Source organism: Colobus angolensis, unplaced genomic scaffold (assembly GCF_000951035.1).
Source record: "Colobus angolensis palliatus isolate OR3802 unplaced genomic scaffold, Cang.pa_1.0 Scaffold346, whole genome shotgun sequence".
NCBI lineage: Eukaryota > Metazoa > Chordata > Mammalia > Primates > Cercopithecidae > Colobus > Colobus angolensis.
Window position 1 is genome coordinate 541,710 of NW_012116777.1, and position 16,329 is coordinate 558,038.

Sequence of the window (16,329 nt, forward strand, 5' to 3'; positions counted from 1 at the left end):
TACATTGGAGAGATATCAGCCTTCTTACGGTGATTGAAGCAATATGTACAATAGCGAAGGTATCCAATCAACGTACCTGTTCATGCACAGATAAAGGGATAAAGAAACTGCAGGACAAAATGGAATCCTCCTCGGCCATAGAAATTCATGAAACTATGTCATCTGCAGCAACGTACAGAAAGCTGGAGGACATGACTTTCCATGAAATGAGCCAGGAAGAGAGAGAGAAACACGGCATGATTCCATGCCAGTGAGAATGAGATAAACTTTCTTTCTAAACGACTTTATCTCCTAGAAGTAGAACGTTCCACAGCTGTGAAGAGAGCCTGGGGGTTGGGGAGGCAGTGCAGGAACTGGGAAATGGATACAATGTTAACTCAGATGACAGGAATAAATTCAACTGTTCTACTCCACAGCAGGATGTCTAGAGTTAACCATATCCTATCTTGTTTTCCAAAAAAGGCTAAAAAGAAGGATTATGAATATTGCAACCACAGAGAACTAATAAATAATAACTACACAAGGTAACAGAAACAGTCAATGCCTTGCTTTCGTCATTACACAAGGTACATATGCATGGACTAAACTGTCCCACTCTACTCTTTAATTGTATACTTTTACTAGAGAGCAAATTGGTTTTAAGGACATAGAACACAATGCTGAAGTTCATGTGAGACCAGGAAATGCCCTGCATTTCCAAAGATATTTTGAGAAATCCAAACTACATTGGATGCATCACACTCTCTGATTTGAAATTTCACTCAAACTCTAGGGACCTGCTTCCACGTGGATGAGTGGAAGAGAACAGAGAACCTGAAGTAAACACACATGCCGCATACCACCTGATTCTGGATGAAATACACAATGATGAGTAACGGGGAAAGAACTCCCTTTTCAATAGTCTTGGGATAAGTGGCGAGCCATATGCAGAAGAGTAAGTAACACTAGGCCTCTACTTCTCACCATGTACCAAAGTTCACTCAGATGAATGAAAGATGTAAATGGAAGACCTCAAAGTACAAAAATCCTACAAGAGACCCTAGGAAGTACTCTTCTCAACATCAGCTTTGACAAAGCATTTATATGCCTAAGACCCCCGCATGACACTGCAACATCAGCAATAACAGACATGTGGGACATAATACTCTAAAGAGCCACACAACACAAGAAATTACCCACAGAGTAGACAGACAACATACAGGATGAGAGAAAATGTTCCCAAACTATGCACCTGACCAAGGTTCTACTGTCCAGAATCTACCTTAAAGACCTTACACAAATCAATTAGCAAAACCCCTCTAATAATTAATAGGCAAGGGATATAAACACACACTTCTTGAAAGATGATGTATGAGCAACCAACACATTGAAAATATGCTCAACCTAATTGTCAGAGAAATAGAAATCAAAAGCGCAATGAGATATATATCAAGCTGGTCAGAATGGGGATTACACAGTTTGAAAAAAAAGGACACTGGCGAGGCAGCAGAGAAAGGGGACACTGGTCCACTTTTGGTGAAAATGCAAAGTAGTTCAGACACCATGGAAAGCACTTCGGAGATTGCTCAAAGAACTTGAACCAGAACTACCATCTGACCCAGCAATCCCACCACTGGTGTATACACAGAGGAAAATAAATCCTTCTGTCCAAAACACACATGCACACAAATGGTCATGGCAGCAGTATTTACAATGGCAAACACGTGAAATCAGCCTAGGTGCCCGTCAACAGTGGATCAGAAAAGGAAAATGTGGTACATATATACCACAAAAAACTAGGCAGGAATTAAAAGAAAAAAGAAGGAAATCATGTCCTTGGCAGCAATGTGAAAGGAGCTGGAGGCCATTATCTAAAGAGAAAGAAGGAAAAAACAGAACACTAAATGCCACATGTTCTCACTTACGAGGTGGAGCTAACAGTGAATACACCCTACCGTAAAAGTGAAACAACAGACACTGGTGACTATCAGATGAAAAACGAAGAAGGGATGAGGTATGTGCTGAAAACCTACCTGGTGGGTCCACTCACTGCCTGCATGATAAGGTTGTTTAGACCCCAAGTCTCAGTGTCATGCAATATACTGGAGGCAGTAACTAATCTGCGTTTGTACACTTTAGTCCATAATAAACATAGAAATTATGTTAAAAAATACAAACTTAGAAGCTAAAAGCATGAATGAAAAACACAAACTTTTATAATTATCCAATCTTTTATTGGCATAAACTAAGGAAATGGACAGAATGAGGAAACCAAATACTCAACCTCAATTTACATATAGTGAACACGGTTTTCAAAAGAACACCAAAAAGATGTAACGGAAAAAAAAGAGCCTGTTCAATAGACGATTTTGAGCAAACTGAATATTCACATAGAAAACACTGAAATAGGACCCTTACGTCACGCAACACGAAAATCAATCCAAAATACATTAAAGACCTAAAACGCAATTCTGAAACCACAAAACTCCTACAAGAAAACATAGGGTGTGCATTATTTTAGAAAACTAATCCATACATGTAGGCTGCTAAAGGTATTTAAAAAATGTTAAAACAAAGAAAACACTCCAAGAAAACACCCATAGACAATGTAATGGCTTGCCATTTTCACTGAAAAGCCAGGGATCTGGTTCCACAGAACAGTGGAACAGATTAGAAGACCCAGATATAAACCTGCACACCTGAAGCCATCCGATATTTGAAAAAAAAATCAACAAATATAAGCAATGAGGAAAGGATTCCCTATCAGTAAGTGGTGCTGGGATAAGTGGCCAGCTAGATGTAGAAGAAATAACACTGGGCCCCTATGTGTCACCATGTACATAAACCAACTCAAAATGAATCAAAGATTGAAATGGAAAACCCTGGGCTGGGCACGGTGGCTCATTCCTGGAATCCAAGCACTCTGGGAGGCCGAAGCAGGCAGATGACTTGAGGTCCTGGAGTTCGAGACCACCCTGGCCGACATGGTGAAGCCCTATCTGTAATAAAAAAAACAAAAGTTAGCTGGGCATGGTAGCACATGCCTGTACTCACAGCTACTCAGGAGAATGAGGCAGAAGAATCACTTGAACCCAGAAGCTGGAGGGTGCAGTGAGCCAAGATCGCTCCATTGCATTCCAGCCTGTATGAGAGAGCCAGACTTGATCTGTAAATAAATACATAAATACATAAAAATCCAATACCTGAAACTATAAAAAAAAATCCTGCATGAGAATCTAGCAAATACCCTTCTTGACAGAGGCTTTAGCAAAGCATTTATATGTCAAGTCCCCAAAAGCAATGACAACAAAAACAATTACTGATAAGTGGGACCTAATACACAAAAGAGCTGCTGCACAGGACAAGAAACAACCACAGAGTCAGCACACAGCCTACAGAATGAGGGAACAGACTCCCCAACTATGCATCTGAAAAACGTCTAATATCCAGGATTTATGTAAAGACCTTAAACAAATAAAATCAGAAAAAAATCCAATTTATAAATGGGCAAGGGACATGAACACACACTTAAAAGAAGGTGTACCAGTAACCAATGAGCATAAAAAAATATTCGATCTCACTGATCATCAGAGAAATGCAAATCAGAAACATACTGGGATACCATCTCACCCTGCTCAGAATGGCAATTATGACACACAGTCCACAGCAACAGAGGCTGCTGGGGCAGATGAGCAAAGAAATGCAGGTCCATTATTGGGGGAAATGCAAACTAGTTCAGACCCCCTGGAGAGCAGTGTGGACATTTCTCAAAGAACCTAAAAGAGAACTACTACCCAACGCTGCAACCCACTCCTAAGGATATACCCAAAGGAAAATTCTTCCATGAAAAACACACATGCTCTCGTATGTTAACGGCAGTACTACTCACAATGGTAAAGACATGGAATCAGCCTTGGTGCCCATCAGCAGTGGATCAGAGAAAGGAAATATGATACATACACACCACTGAACACTACACAATCATAAAAAACAAATCCATGCCCTTACCAGAAACCTGGACAGAGCCGTACGCCATTATGAACAAAAGGCAAGAACAGAAAACCAAAATTTTCAAAACAGCTACAAAGGTCAGTTGTGAATGTTCTCTCCACAGAGAAATCATAACTCTGGGGCTCACAGAGGTGCCAGACACTGCAATTTCATTATGATGCTACGTTTACACAGATCAAATGGTCCCTTGCACCTGCTGGTTATACACACAAACTCTACAGGAATGAAACTGCTGTCACATTTTCATAACGTTCATTCTCACTGGAGTGAGATGATATCTGAGTGTGGTTTTGATTGACTTCTCGTGAGGATCAGTAATGTTGATTCAGAATCTTTTACCTGTGCATCCTTCTCAGGTCTTCAGATTCTTTGCCCAGTCTTACACATCAAATTGAAACAGGTTCATGATAACTTGCCAAACATCTCTAAACACAGCAAAATGTAAATTGAAACCACACTTAGATATTGGTAACGGGTAGAGAGTGACGCTCAGATACAAGGAATTCGTTCTGGTGTTCTATTGCACAGCAGGGTGTCTAGGTGACTAGGGTCAACAGAATCTAGAACATTTTTTCAAAATCAGCTGGAAAATACAGTTCTGAATATTCTCTCCACAGAGAAATAATAATGATGGAAGGTCACAGAGATGCCAGATACAATGAATTGATCATGATGCTACACATATATATGTCAAAATGTCCCTGGCACCCTTGGGTTGTGTGTGTTGTATACATACACAAACACACACACACACTCTGTAGAAACAAAACTGCCATCAAATGTTGGTAGTATTCATTTTAACTGGAGTGAGATGAAATCTGAGTGTGATTTTCACTTACACTTTTGTGTGCATCAGCGATGGTGAGAATCTTCTCTTTGACCTGTGCATCAACCTTATGACTTCAGGTCCTCTGCCCAGTCCTACACAACAAATTAAAAACAAATTCACAATAACATAGCAAGTACCACTTGTCATACACACACACACACACAAAAGCACACTCAAGATTCCATCTCACTCTACATGCAAGGGATGCTACAAAAAGAGTTGAAACATATTAAAACACAATCTAATCAATGTGTGGATTTCTGGAGGAGGCACTTGTCTCCACATCTGGTGGGAAATGGTAAACTAGTATGCACACTAAAGAAACCACTTGGATGTTACTTGAAATCGTAAAACTACAACTACCATTTTCTCCAGCAATTCTATTCCTAGGTATATACACAGAGCACATGATCAGGACATGGAAGAGGTTATCTATCATCCCAGGTGGAATTCAGCCCTATGCCCAAAAGCCAAGATAAGAAGTCAGCCTACCTGTCCATCCACAGATGAAAGGATGAAGAATCTCTTGTACACAGACACAATGGAATACTTTTGCACCATCAAAATTCATGGAATCCTATCATTTCCAGCAACATGGCTGCACCTGGAGATATTATGTTCAATCAAATCAGAAAGGCAGACAAAGACCAAGCCTTTGTCCCACAATGAACGTTATGAAAATGGGACAGCAGTTTCAATCCCATAGAGTATGTGTGTATTACCAGCAGGTGCAAGGGACCATTTGATCTGTGTAAACATAGCAAAATCTTTGTCCACAAAGACCAAGCTCATGTGGGAGCTGAAAAATTTAACTCCCCAAAGGTGAAAATACAGTAGTGGTCACCACAGACTAGGTTAAGGAGAGGACCTCAAGGATTGGCAATAGGTACACAGAGAGTTACAGGAGAGGAATACATTCTGGTATTCCACTCCAAAGCAGGGCAACGATACTTAAAAATATGGTCATGCTGCTTTCCAAATAGCTATCAAGGAAGATATTGAATGTTCACACATTGAAGGTATCAAACCTGCACGTGGTCACAAACATCGGAAACTCCCTGATTTTATCCATACTCAAGGTATACAAACAAGTATCACAATGTCCCAATGCACCCCTAATTCTGGACATGAAGTATAAAACAAACGTTTGTATGTATTGTATGTTAACAATACATGGCTAAAAATTCACATGGAACCACTAAAGACCCAAAGAATCTGAATATGCAAAGCAATTCTAGGGAATACAAACTCACTTGGAGGCCGCACACTCCCCAATTTCAAATTACATGTAAGTAACACCTCCACTCATCCAAAAACTACACTAGTGGCATAAAAATGAATCCATGAACCTAGGGACGTAAGAGAAACTAAACGCACACCTGTATGCAGTCAACACATTTTTTTCAAAGAACGCCTAGAAGATGCAATGAGGCCGGGTGCTGTGGCTCACACCTGTACTTCCAGCACTTTCAGAGACTGAGTTGGGTGGATCACATGAGGTCAGGAGTCTCAGACCAGCTTGGCCAAAATGGTGAAATCCTATCTCTAGTAAAAATACAAGAGATATTAGTCAGGTGTGGTGTGCACACCAGCAATCCCAGCCACTTGGGAAAATGAAGCAGGAGAATCACTGGAAGCAAGGAGGTAGATGTTGTAGAGAGCTGACATCTCACCACTGAACTCCAGTCTGGGCAACCGCATGAGTGGGACTGTGTCCCAAAGGGGAAAAAGGATGAGATGTGGAGTCAGCAGTCAGTTCAATTGAGCAGTCTGAAACAACTGGATAGCCACAAACAAAAGAATGAAATATGACCTTGATGTTACACAATACACAGACATAAACTCAAAATACATTTTAGAAATGAAAACACTGACACTGCTAGTTCCCTTTTTTCCTCCATGAGTGTATTATGTTCTATCCTGTCATAATGCTCATCACAGCTGTACTAAATTATTCAAATATTTTTTTTCTGCCAGAATATGAGCTCCAATTGGACAGATTCTGACAATTTAAGTGTTACTGTTTGCTGCATGAATAAATGGATTGGGAATTCAATCAATTTGCCAAATGTGCACAGATTTTTAAGTTGTATATAATAGGTTTTAAATTAAGCCTGTCTGAGTCAATCCTCCTTGTGTATTGTCTACCTTTAAAACTTTATTTGCCTGAGGATTACATATTAATATACTGACTATGCTTTCATAGGGGAATTAAATATCAGGCCACCTCTTTCCCTGCATATTGTCCATCTAAGCTGAAATAGATAGGCTGTACCTCCTGAATGACTCAGAATAGGTAAGTTCTCAGTCTTTTAATACTTCCATTATTTTAAATGGACATGTGGTTTCTATCTTTTATATTTGGGCACATGTTATAAATTTGTTCATGTCATTTTGTTGGTAACTTAAGGTTACATAAAAACTATCAATGAGTATGTATTTCTTGATTTAAAAAATTCTTAACCCAAGCAAATTTATTTTAAAGGATAACTTTAGACACACAAAAACTCTCAGGTTTGTCAAAATAGAGTTTCAAAATTATCCTAAAGACATACTACAAGCAAAAGCATATATTTTATTTTGCTCTGTTTCTGTTTTGTTTGTTCTATTATCATATCTCATATATGAAAAAAAACAACCTAACAGATTTAATTTAGAATATCAGCTTTTTATGTAAAACCTCTGATTTTTCATCACTATCACTAAGTCCTTTTGTATTTGCAATTTACAAGTTTTTACATAAATAAATAGCACTTAAGTTGTCATTTGGACTTGCAAATTCTAACCTAGAATGATTGTGTCTTCAGTCCTGAGCATTATGTTATTGGTAGAGGCTTTATATAAGGTATAATTACATTTACCTTTATTCCAAATTCCAAATCAAACTCCAAAATATACATTAATATAGAGAAAGTAACACACATCACATATACAGAATCATTAGAAAGATATTTTTATTTATAAGTAGATTAATAAGAGATAAGACAGAGGCATTCAGACTCTGCAATCTACCTTTGAACTGTATTGTCACAAACCCGTGTAAGAACATGTGTATTTAATTCAGAGGCATGCCAAGTCTAACACGCTATTGAAATATCCAATTCACTGGGTGGGGATTTGAGGAATTAGCTCTCCACAGTGTCACCCCCAAAAGACATAAAACATAGGTGCTCAATAAATATTTATTAAAAGAATAAACCAAGTGGGTGTCTATTTAAGAAAGTTATTGATGTATCTAGCAAGTAGATTGCCCTGCAGAGAGAAGGGAAAAAATGTCTTCAAGAGAGTGAGATTAACAGATTAAACAGAAAAAAGATAAGAAGAACAATTTAAAATTCAAGCAGTAATAATATCTGCTGTGCAATTGAAGTTGAGGTGGAAGTAGAAAGATGAGGCTGAAACAATAACATTTAAATGCCCCCTTGTAAGTGAATGTCATGGGTGTGGTCTGGAGGCAAGAACAAAGGGTCATGAGTTATACTGGGGTAGCCAGCCATGGAAAAACCTCAAAGAGGCAAACATAAGCCAAAACAGAGAAGACTGCAAAATGCTGAAGATCACATTAAAAATTCCAAAGATTGAAAGGCAAAATTAGAATTCAATTCAAAGTCAGGGTAAGCCCTCATGATAAAGATGACGCAGTTATGAGAACAGACCGGAGAAAAATGAGACCTGCATAGTGTAAATGGCAAAAATAGTGGGGTTTGGCACAATATTTTTGGGCATACTAATTTTTCCTTCGTGGTTGTCAAATCTGTACTGGTCAGACATCAAGGGCTAGATCATGAAATGTTTTGTGTCCCAGTTATCATATTTAAACTTTATCTGAAAGACTATATGGAGCTCTTGTATAATTTTTAGCTGAAGACTGACATATCTATTTTGTATTTTGTAAAACTCACTCTGACATCTGTGCAGAATACATAATTGAGAATGGTCATAAACTTGAAGAACAGAATATAGGTTTTAGTGGAGTAATTAAGTTAAACCTATTGTTAATGACCAAGGACATTGTTAACCAACAGATGAATAAATTAAAATTAACTAATAAATACAGGAAATTCTGCTATGGAAATTAAATCAAATATTATTAATGCAAACAATTTTGTTGTGTATTTAAAACCAGTAATTCATATAATGAACTTGTTATATCTTTGTCTTACCCTAACCCCAGCTCTAATTTACAAGTTTCCTTAAAATTGTATACAGAATTAGTATTATGAAAAGCGGTCTGAGTACTTATAAGGAGTTTATCCCACAGATATTTAAAGCCTTGAACTATAAATATATTTCTGGCCTATACTTAAATTTAAAGCCTTGTACTATAAATATATTTCTAGCTTATACTTAAATAATTGAAGTAACAAGGACTCCAAAACCACCATGAATAAACCAATTAAATCTTGAAAATTATGGAGTTTTTTCTTATATTAGCACAGGCATATCATGCTTTTCCTTTTCCTAATTGTTTCAGTTATTCTGCTAGGGTTCAAAAATGTTACTTGACAGATGAAATGTGCGGTTAATTACTTTAAAATATTTATTTTATTTTTTAAATTAATGCCTGCTGTTAAATAACTCTTAGGGGGGCCTATATATTAAAAATTTTCTGTGATAATTATCATTCACTATTTATAATCTTAACAGAGGGAATGATGAAGGTAAGTGGCAAAAGTGTTTATTTCTGGTCTCTAGGACTGACAAGTGGTAAGATTTTCTTAAGGAACTTTGTAGTAGAGAAATAGCAGTCCTTGCTATTGTCATAAAATCTTACCTAAAAGTTTATTATATCTCCTTCAAATTTTTAAAAGATTGTGATATTATAAAATGTTTCACTCAGAAAAGAAACTGGCAAAATCTAGTATCCTCAAGCTAAATTCAGAATATAGTTTCCAGTCTTCAAAGTTAATATTTGATTAGCTCTTTCCCTTTTCATAAATGAAACAGTAAAAACATTTTCACCCCTGATGTGATTTGGATGCTTTGTTCCTCCAAATCTCATGTTGAAATGGAATCAGCAATGTTGGAGTGGGGCCTGGTTGAAGGTGTTAGGATCCTGGGGATGGATCATTCATGAATGGCTTGGTACCATCCTCATGGTAATGAGGGAGATTTTCCTCTGAGTTTACAGGACATCTGGTTATTTAAAAGAGTCTGTGACCTTTTTCCTGTGTCTGTCTTGCTTCTGCTCTGGCCTTGTGAAGTGCTGGATCCCTCTCTGCCTTCTGCCATGATTAAGCTTCCTGAGGTCCTCACCAGAAGTGGATGCTGCCACCATGCAGCACAGGCTGTTACAATGTGAGAGTGAAGAAGGCTTGGCAGCTTGCACCTAGATGTTAAAGAATGTATAGGAAAGTCTGGGTGACCAATCATAAGCTGGAGCCCCACACAGAGTTCCAATTTGTGTACTTCCCAGTGGAACTGTGGGAACAGGGCCGACAGCCCTTCAGGTCCCCACACATGGTATAGCCACCAGCGTCTTGAAACTGAGGTGGGAAATTAAAGAAAAATAAAATTAAAAGGAAAGAGAAATACATTTTCCTGTTTTAGGCTGACTTGTCCCAGAGGCACCAACAGGCACAGCCCAGACCCAGGAAAAGTTTTGATAATATTATCTGATGTGCTCTGCAGACTCTCCCAGCACTCCCTCAACACAGGGAGAAGATAAACAAATTTTCCTTTGTTTTATGGAATGAGTTTATAGGTTCCTGTTCTCTGTAACTAGTGACTTCATGTTCTGTTTTATCTAAGAAGTACAACAAAGGTCATGGAAGCCTGAGTAGGCCTGGGCACCATAGTGAAGGTTATGAAATAAACCAGTGCAAGGAACTTTAGAGCAAAACCTAGATAACAGACATCTGAGTTGCTTCACAACGGTCGTGTGTAATCCTGAGTTTGTCCTGCCTCTGTATCCCTGCTTTCACGCCACCATAAGCTTGCTTTAAGCTAGCCCATCCCCTTTTGTGAAGTGTGTATAAAAGTCAAGTGCTGTCTTTGTTCTGGGCCCAGTCTTTGAACATGAGTCTGCTGGGCCTGAGTTCACTCAATGAGGATTCTCCTGTTTTAACCTGAGGTATTGCTCTCATCCTCCTGAATCCCACAACAAAACCTCAGAATGGAAAAGTCACAGTCACCAGAACCAGAATTTCAATCCCAGACTACAGCCATGGAGGCTACCAAATCATGGGAGAGAGCTTCACAAGGCCTTGGGTGTTCACCCCTGGCGCCAATGAGCCCCGGGTGTGGTACATGGAGTCAAGGGATTATTTTGAAGCTTTATAATTTAATGTCTTTCTATCTGGTTTTTGGAATTCCATGGGGATTTTTGCCTCTTTCTTTTGCCAATTTCTCTCTTTTGTAATGGGAATATTACCCAATGACTGTGCTACTGTTGTATCTTAGAAATAAATAACTTATTTTTGATCTTATATGCTCACAAGTGGATGGAACTTGTCTTGAGTCTCAAATGAGATGGGACTTTTTGAGTTGATGCTAGAATGAGGCTAGACATTTTGTGACTACTGGAAAAGGATAACTTTATTTTGCAATGTGAAAAGAACATGACATTTGAGGAGCCAGGGATGGAATGATATGGATTTTATGTTAATTTCCTCAAAATCTATTGTTATAATGTAATCACCAGTGTTGGAGGTGGGGCCTGGTGGGTACTTCAGGATTATGGGTGTGGATCCCTCACAAATGTCTTGGTGGCATCCTCATGGTAATGACAAGGTTCTCACTCTGAGTTTACAGGAGGTCTGGCATTTGTTTAAAAGAGTCTAAGACTTGCCCCCTTTTGCTCCTGCTCTTGCCATGTTACACACTGGCTCTCTCTCTCTCTTTTTTTTTTTCCATCTTCTACCCTGATAGTAAGCTTCTTGAGGCCCTCACCAGAAGTAGATGCCAGCATTATACTTCCTGTACAGCCTGTAGAACTATGAGCCAATTAAACCAGTTTTCTTTATAAATCATCCCGTCCCAGGTGTTCTTTTATAGCAATACAAAAATGGATTAACACAAGCCACATTTAAGACAATTTCTCAGATTTTCTTAGCTTTAACTAATCTAAATACTATAAACCAAAATGTAACTAGGGCAGACCTCAATAGACTTAGGGATTTATTTTTCCAAGGTTGAGCATACACCTGGGAAAAAGAAACACAAGTTACAGTAGGAACTATGTCCTGTACTTTTCCAAAGAAGATTTGGAGAACTTTAGTATCTGCTGGGAAAAGAGGAAGTGAGAGGGAAAGAAAAAAGGAACAAGAAGAAAGAGAGGGGGCAGGCAATGGTGCGAATGGTTGCTCAATGAATCTACATTTTGCCTGTGAAAAGAAAGGAGCAGGGGAAAAGTCAATTATGCCTTTGTCTCCCACTCAGTAAATCTACATTTTACTCAAGATAAACTAAGCATGTAAAATTACAATGAACTGCTTGAGAGTAAAAGGAAGGCAATTTTTGCATGACCAAGTTCCCAAGCTCAACTTTTTCTTTTGGCGTAGTGAGTTTGGGGTCTCAGTATTGTATTTTTCTTTCACAATACAAAATAAATCTATGAAAGCATGTTAAGATACACTTGACATTATCATCGAAATGAGATATTATATACAGATGTCATAAGCCTACCCCTTGTTTTTATCCTTTATTCAACCACTAAAAATCTCCTTGCACATTGTGGAAAGAAAATAGACCTCACGTTAAAAGCTAAAGCTTAGTATATTTTATCCTTTCCATAGAATTGATTTGAAGACCAGCCTTATACCCCATTTGCAGTAAAGGACTGAACCTGGCTTAGAGGTAAGCCCTTGATAACTACAAACAGGTGATTGGCTGTCTGAGTAGCAGACACTTAATCTACACTTGCTGTAGTAAAAGACAGACATATCTTTCCAGCATAGGCATATCCATGACACTAATATCAGTGAACATGTTCTGTGCACCTTTCCTGATTGTATAAACTTTGATCACCATTGCTTCATCTTTCATGCTCACAGACTGAGTCATCCTTTTGCCCTTCCACATGTGGCCATCCCTCTCTCTCCTCAAGAATTCAAGTTTATCTGGTTCCAGACTTTCTTCTTCATAAATATAATGATATTATTTATTTATTCATTTATTTTTTAGAGACAGGGTCTCATTCTGTCTCCCTGGCCTGGAATGCAGTGGCATGATGATAGTTCACTGCAGCCTGGACTCCTGGGCTCAAGCAATCCTCCTGCCTCAGCCTCCAGAACAATAGCTGGGACTACAGACATGTGCCACCATGCACGGCAAAGTTTTAAATTTTTTGTAGAGACAGGGTCTCCCTATGTTGCCCTAAGTTTGTCTCAAATTTCTGGCCTTAAGTGTTTCTCCCACCTTGTCCTCCCAAGGTGCTGGGATTACATGCTTGAGCCACCATGACTACCAGACTTTCTTCAACTCCGTTCTCTTTTGAGGAAAATAAAAAACATCTGTATCTCATTTTCCAAATGTGGAAGCTCCATTGTTTAGAACAAAGGCAAAATAATGATTTCTGTATTCCAGAAAGCTTTCTTTCTGATCCCTGCATTCTCCAGGCTCCAAATGCTCATTGAACAATTGTATTCATGGATTAATGCAGTGTTTCTTCAATTTTAATGTGCATATGTGCTGCCTGGGGATTTGGTTAAAATACAGGTGAGAATTCAGTAGGTCGAGTGGGACCCAAAATTCTGCATTTTTTAGGAAGTTCCTGGGTGATGCTGCTGGTGTGTACACCACACTCTCAGTAGTGATACATGAGTGCAATAATTGTTAGAGCCTTTCTCTGTGTCAGAAGAAAATTTTCTGAGAAGAGCGTATTCTTCCTATTCCATCCTTGTCTCCAAAAGCATGAATTCCTACTTTTTCACATTGGCATAAATTTATTTATTTTTCTAAGCAAACACACACACACACACACACACACACATACACACACATGAGATTTCACTGCAATTTATTTATGTAAATTTAACATTAATAAAATTTGGAAGAGCTTAATGTTTGCTGAATATATTTAAATGTATTTATTATATATTTCTTGTGATAAACTGAAACTTGTCATCAAGGCATGTGCATCGTATTAGGTTGTTCTTGTACTGCTATAAAGGAATACCTGAGACTGAGTAATTTATAAGAAAAAAAGGTTTAATTGGCTTATCTTTCTGCAGGCTATACAGGAAGAATGGCCCAGACATCTGGTCAGATTCTGGGGCATCCTCAGGGAGCCTTTACCTTTGGTGGATGGCAAAGCTGGAGCAGCCATGTCACATGGTAAAATCAGGTGCAAGAGAGAAGAGAAGGTGTTACCCTTTACAACAACCACATCTCTCAAGAACTCACTCACTATTGTGAAGACAGCAACAAGCTGGAAGAAATCCACCCCCATGACCCAAACACCTCTCACTAGGCTCCACCGCCAATATTGGAGGTTACACTTCAACATGAGATTTGTAGTGAGGTCATATATTCAAACCATATCATACATACATGAAATGAAATTGGCAAATAACTGAGATGATACCTAATAGGGGGTGACCCAAGCTGAAGACAAAGCTATCTGATGCTGTAAGTTTTTTCAAAATGATACAAATGGGGACCAATAAATTCAACTATCTGTAGTCACAGCTCTAGTAAAAGTTGTATGAAGGGCTAAATATCTGTGCCATTCCAATATGTGAATGAAGAGAGGGGAAATTTGATTTATACTTAAAAATCTAGTCTTGGGGGTTAATGGGATATAAGACTCATTCTTACATTAAAGAGTTAGAACTAGATATCAAGGTAAATAAATTCAGTATGTGTCTCCTCCAAGGGCAGGGGAGAAAGAAAGAACACAATCCATTTAAAGTGAGACCTAGTTAGGAGATGATATTAAGTCCCATCAAGTTGTTTTAGTAAGCTGCACACCTCCTTCCTTAGATCAGTTTAAGGGAATTCAGGAAAAATCAGGTATGTTTCTCTTTATAGATTATTTTACTGTACATCATTGGGGATTGCAGCTTCAGTATACATAAGAGATTCCACCATATCTCACTTGAATGAAATAACTATCTGTATCTCAGGGCTTCTATATTTCTTTATTAACATTATTTTTTATATCCTTTCATGGCAAATGTGGACATTTTATGACTTTTGGCAAGACATTTTGAAAGTCTAAACTGTATTTACATATATTTCTTGTCACCACGATTATTTGACATTTTTAGGGAGAAGAAACATTTATTTCCCACTCCTGATGGTTTCTTCCAAATAGCAGGGAAGCTCCACTGGTTGGTTACACTGCCTCGCTCCACTTCCTCACACATCTGTTGGTGATTACTGGAAAAAACTAGGCATGAAAACCTGGCTCCTTTTCTCCTTATTTGTGGGATCTACTTGCCTACAGAAATCATATGCTCTTAAGCATGTGCTCCATTTAAATGCAAAGGCCTTGTTCCCTGGAGAGGCTTATGGTGGTCCAAGGCTGTGGGTGACCAAGAGGTTATGTTGCTCTGATTCTGGCATCAGTTATAGGAAATCCATTGTTGCCAGATGCCTAAGCCACATTCTCCAAATTTATTAGTGACGAAAGTGATATTTTGGTTCCTAACTGTAGAATCTTTTGTCTTACTTCTCTGTTGTTTCAGACTTTGTCAGAGAAGAGTGGTAACATTTACTTGGCATTCCTTTGAACCTCAGCATTATTCATCTCATTAACATTCAGAGAACTCCGGAAGGCTGATTCTAATAGGAAATGTGTTGTTTCTTCCTTATGATTATGTGTACATGGATTGAAATATTAATTAATAAATGTCTCAAAATCAAGACTTGGGGAACTTGGCTTGAGAAAACTGCAATGCAGCTTCCAACTTCAACTTCATCCCTGAATAAACTTTAGAACTCAATCTCCTTAGATTTCAGTGACCTCACATATAAAATGGGGTTCAGATCTGTACTGTGTACCTTAAAGCATGGCTGAGAGGTTAGAATTGAATGTGAAAATATATTGACAATTATAAAACCACACAAATGTGTGTCATTATTCTAATAATTCCTTACATGTATGTAACAAACACACATTGGAAAAGTAAATGGCATTACTTTTGATTTTATTCAACTTGTTTCCCTTCATAGAAAGCTAGAATAAACCATTTTTTCCTTCTAGAAACACTATTACTCTTTATTTGTTGGGTCAGATTCTTACTGTATACTATAACGTGCACTTTCTTCTAGAGTGACTTTTTATGTACATTAAGAATGGATCATTTTTATATGTAAGTTCCAAGGTAGGCTGAAATTATTTTCTTGTCATATAAGACCTTTAAAAGTGAATTATGTTTATACCACTTATGTAGTTTTTTTAATGATGTAAATATCACCTTGTTTTATTATGACACATTTTTAGACTTAGTGCTTTTAGTTATATGAAGTGTTGAATGACATTTGTTAGCCTATTTTAGTGTAGGCACTTAAAAATGTCAGGAAACAGATGTTCCACTATAAACATGAATAAAAATGAGGGACAA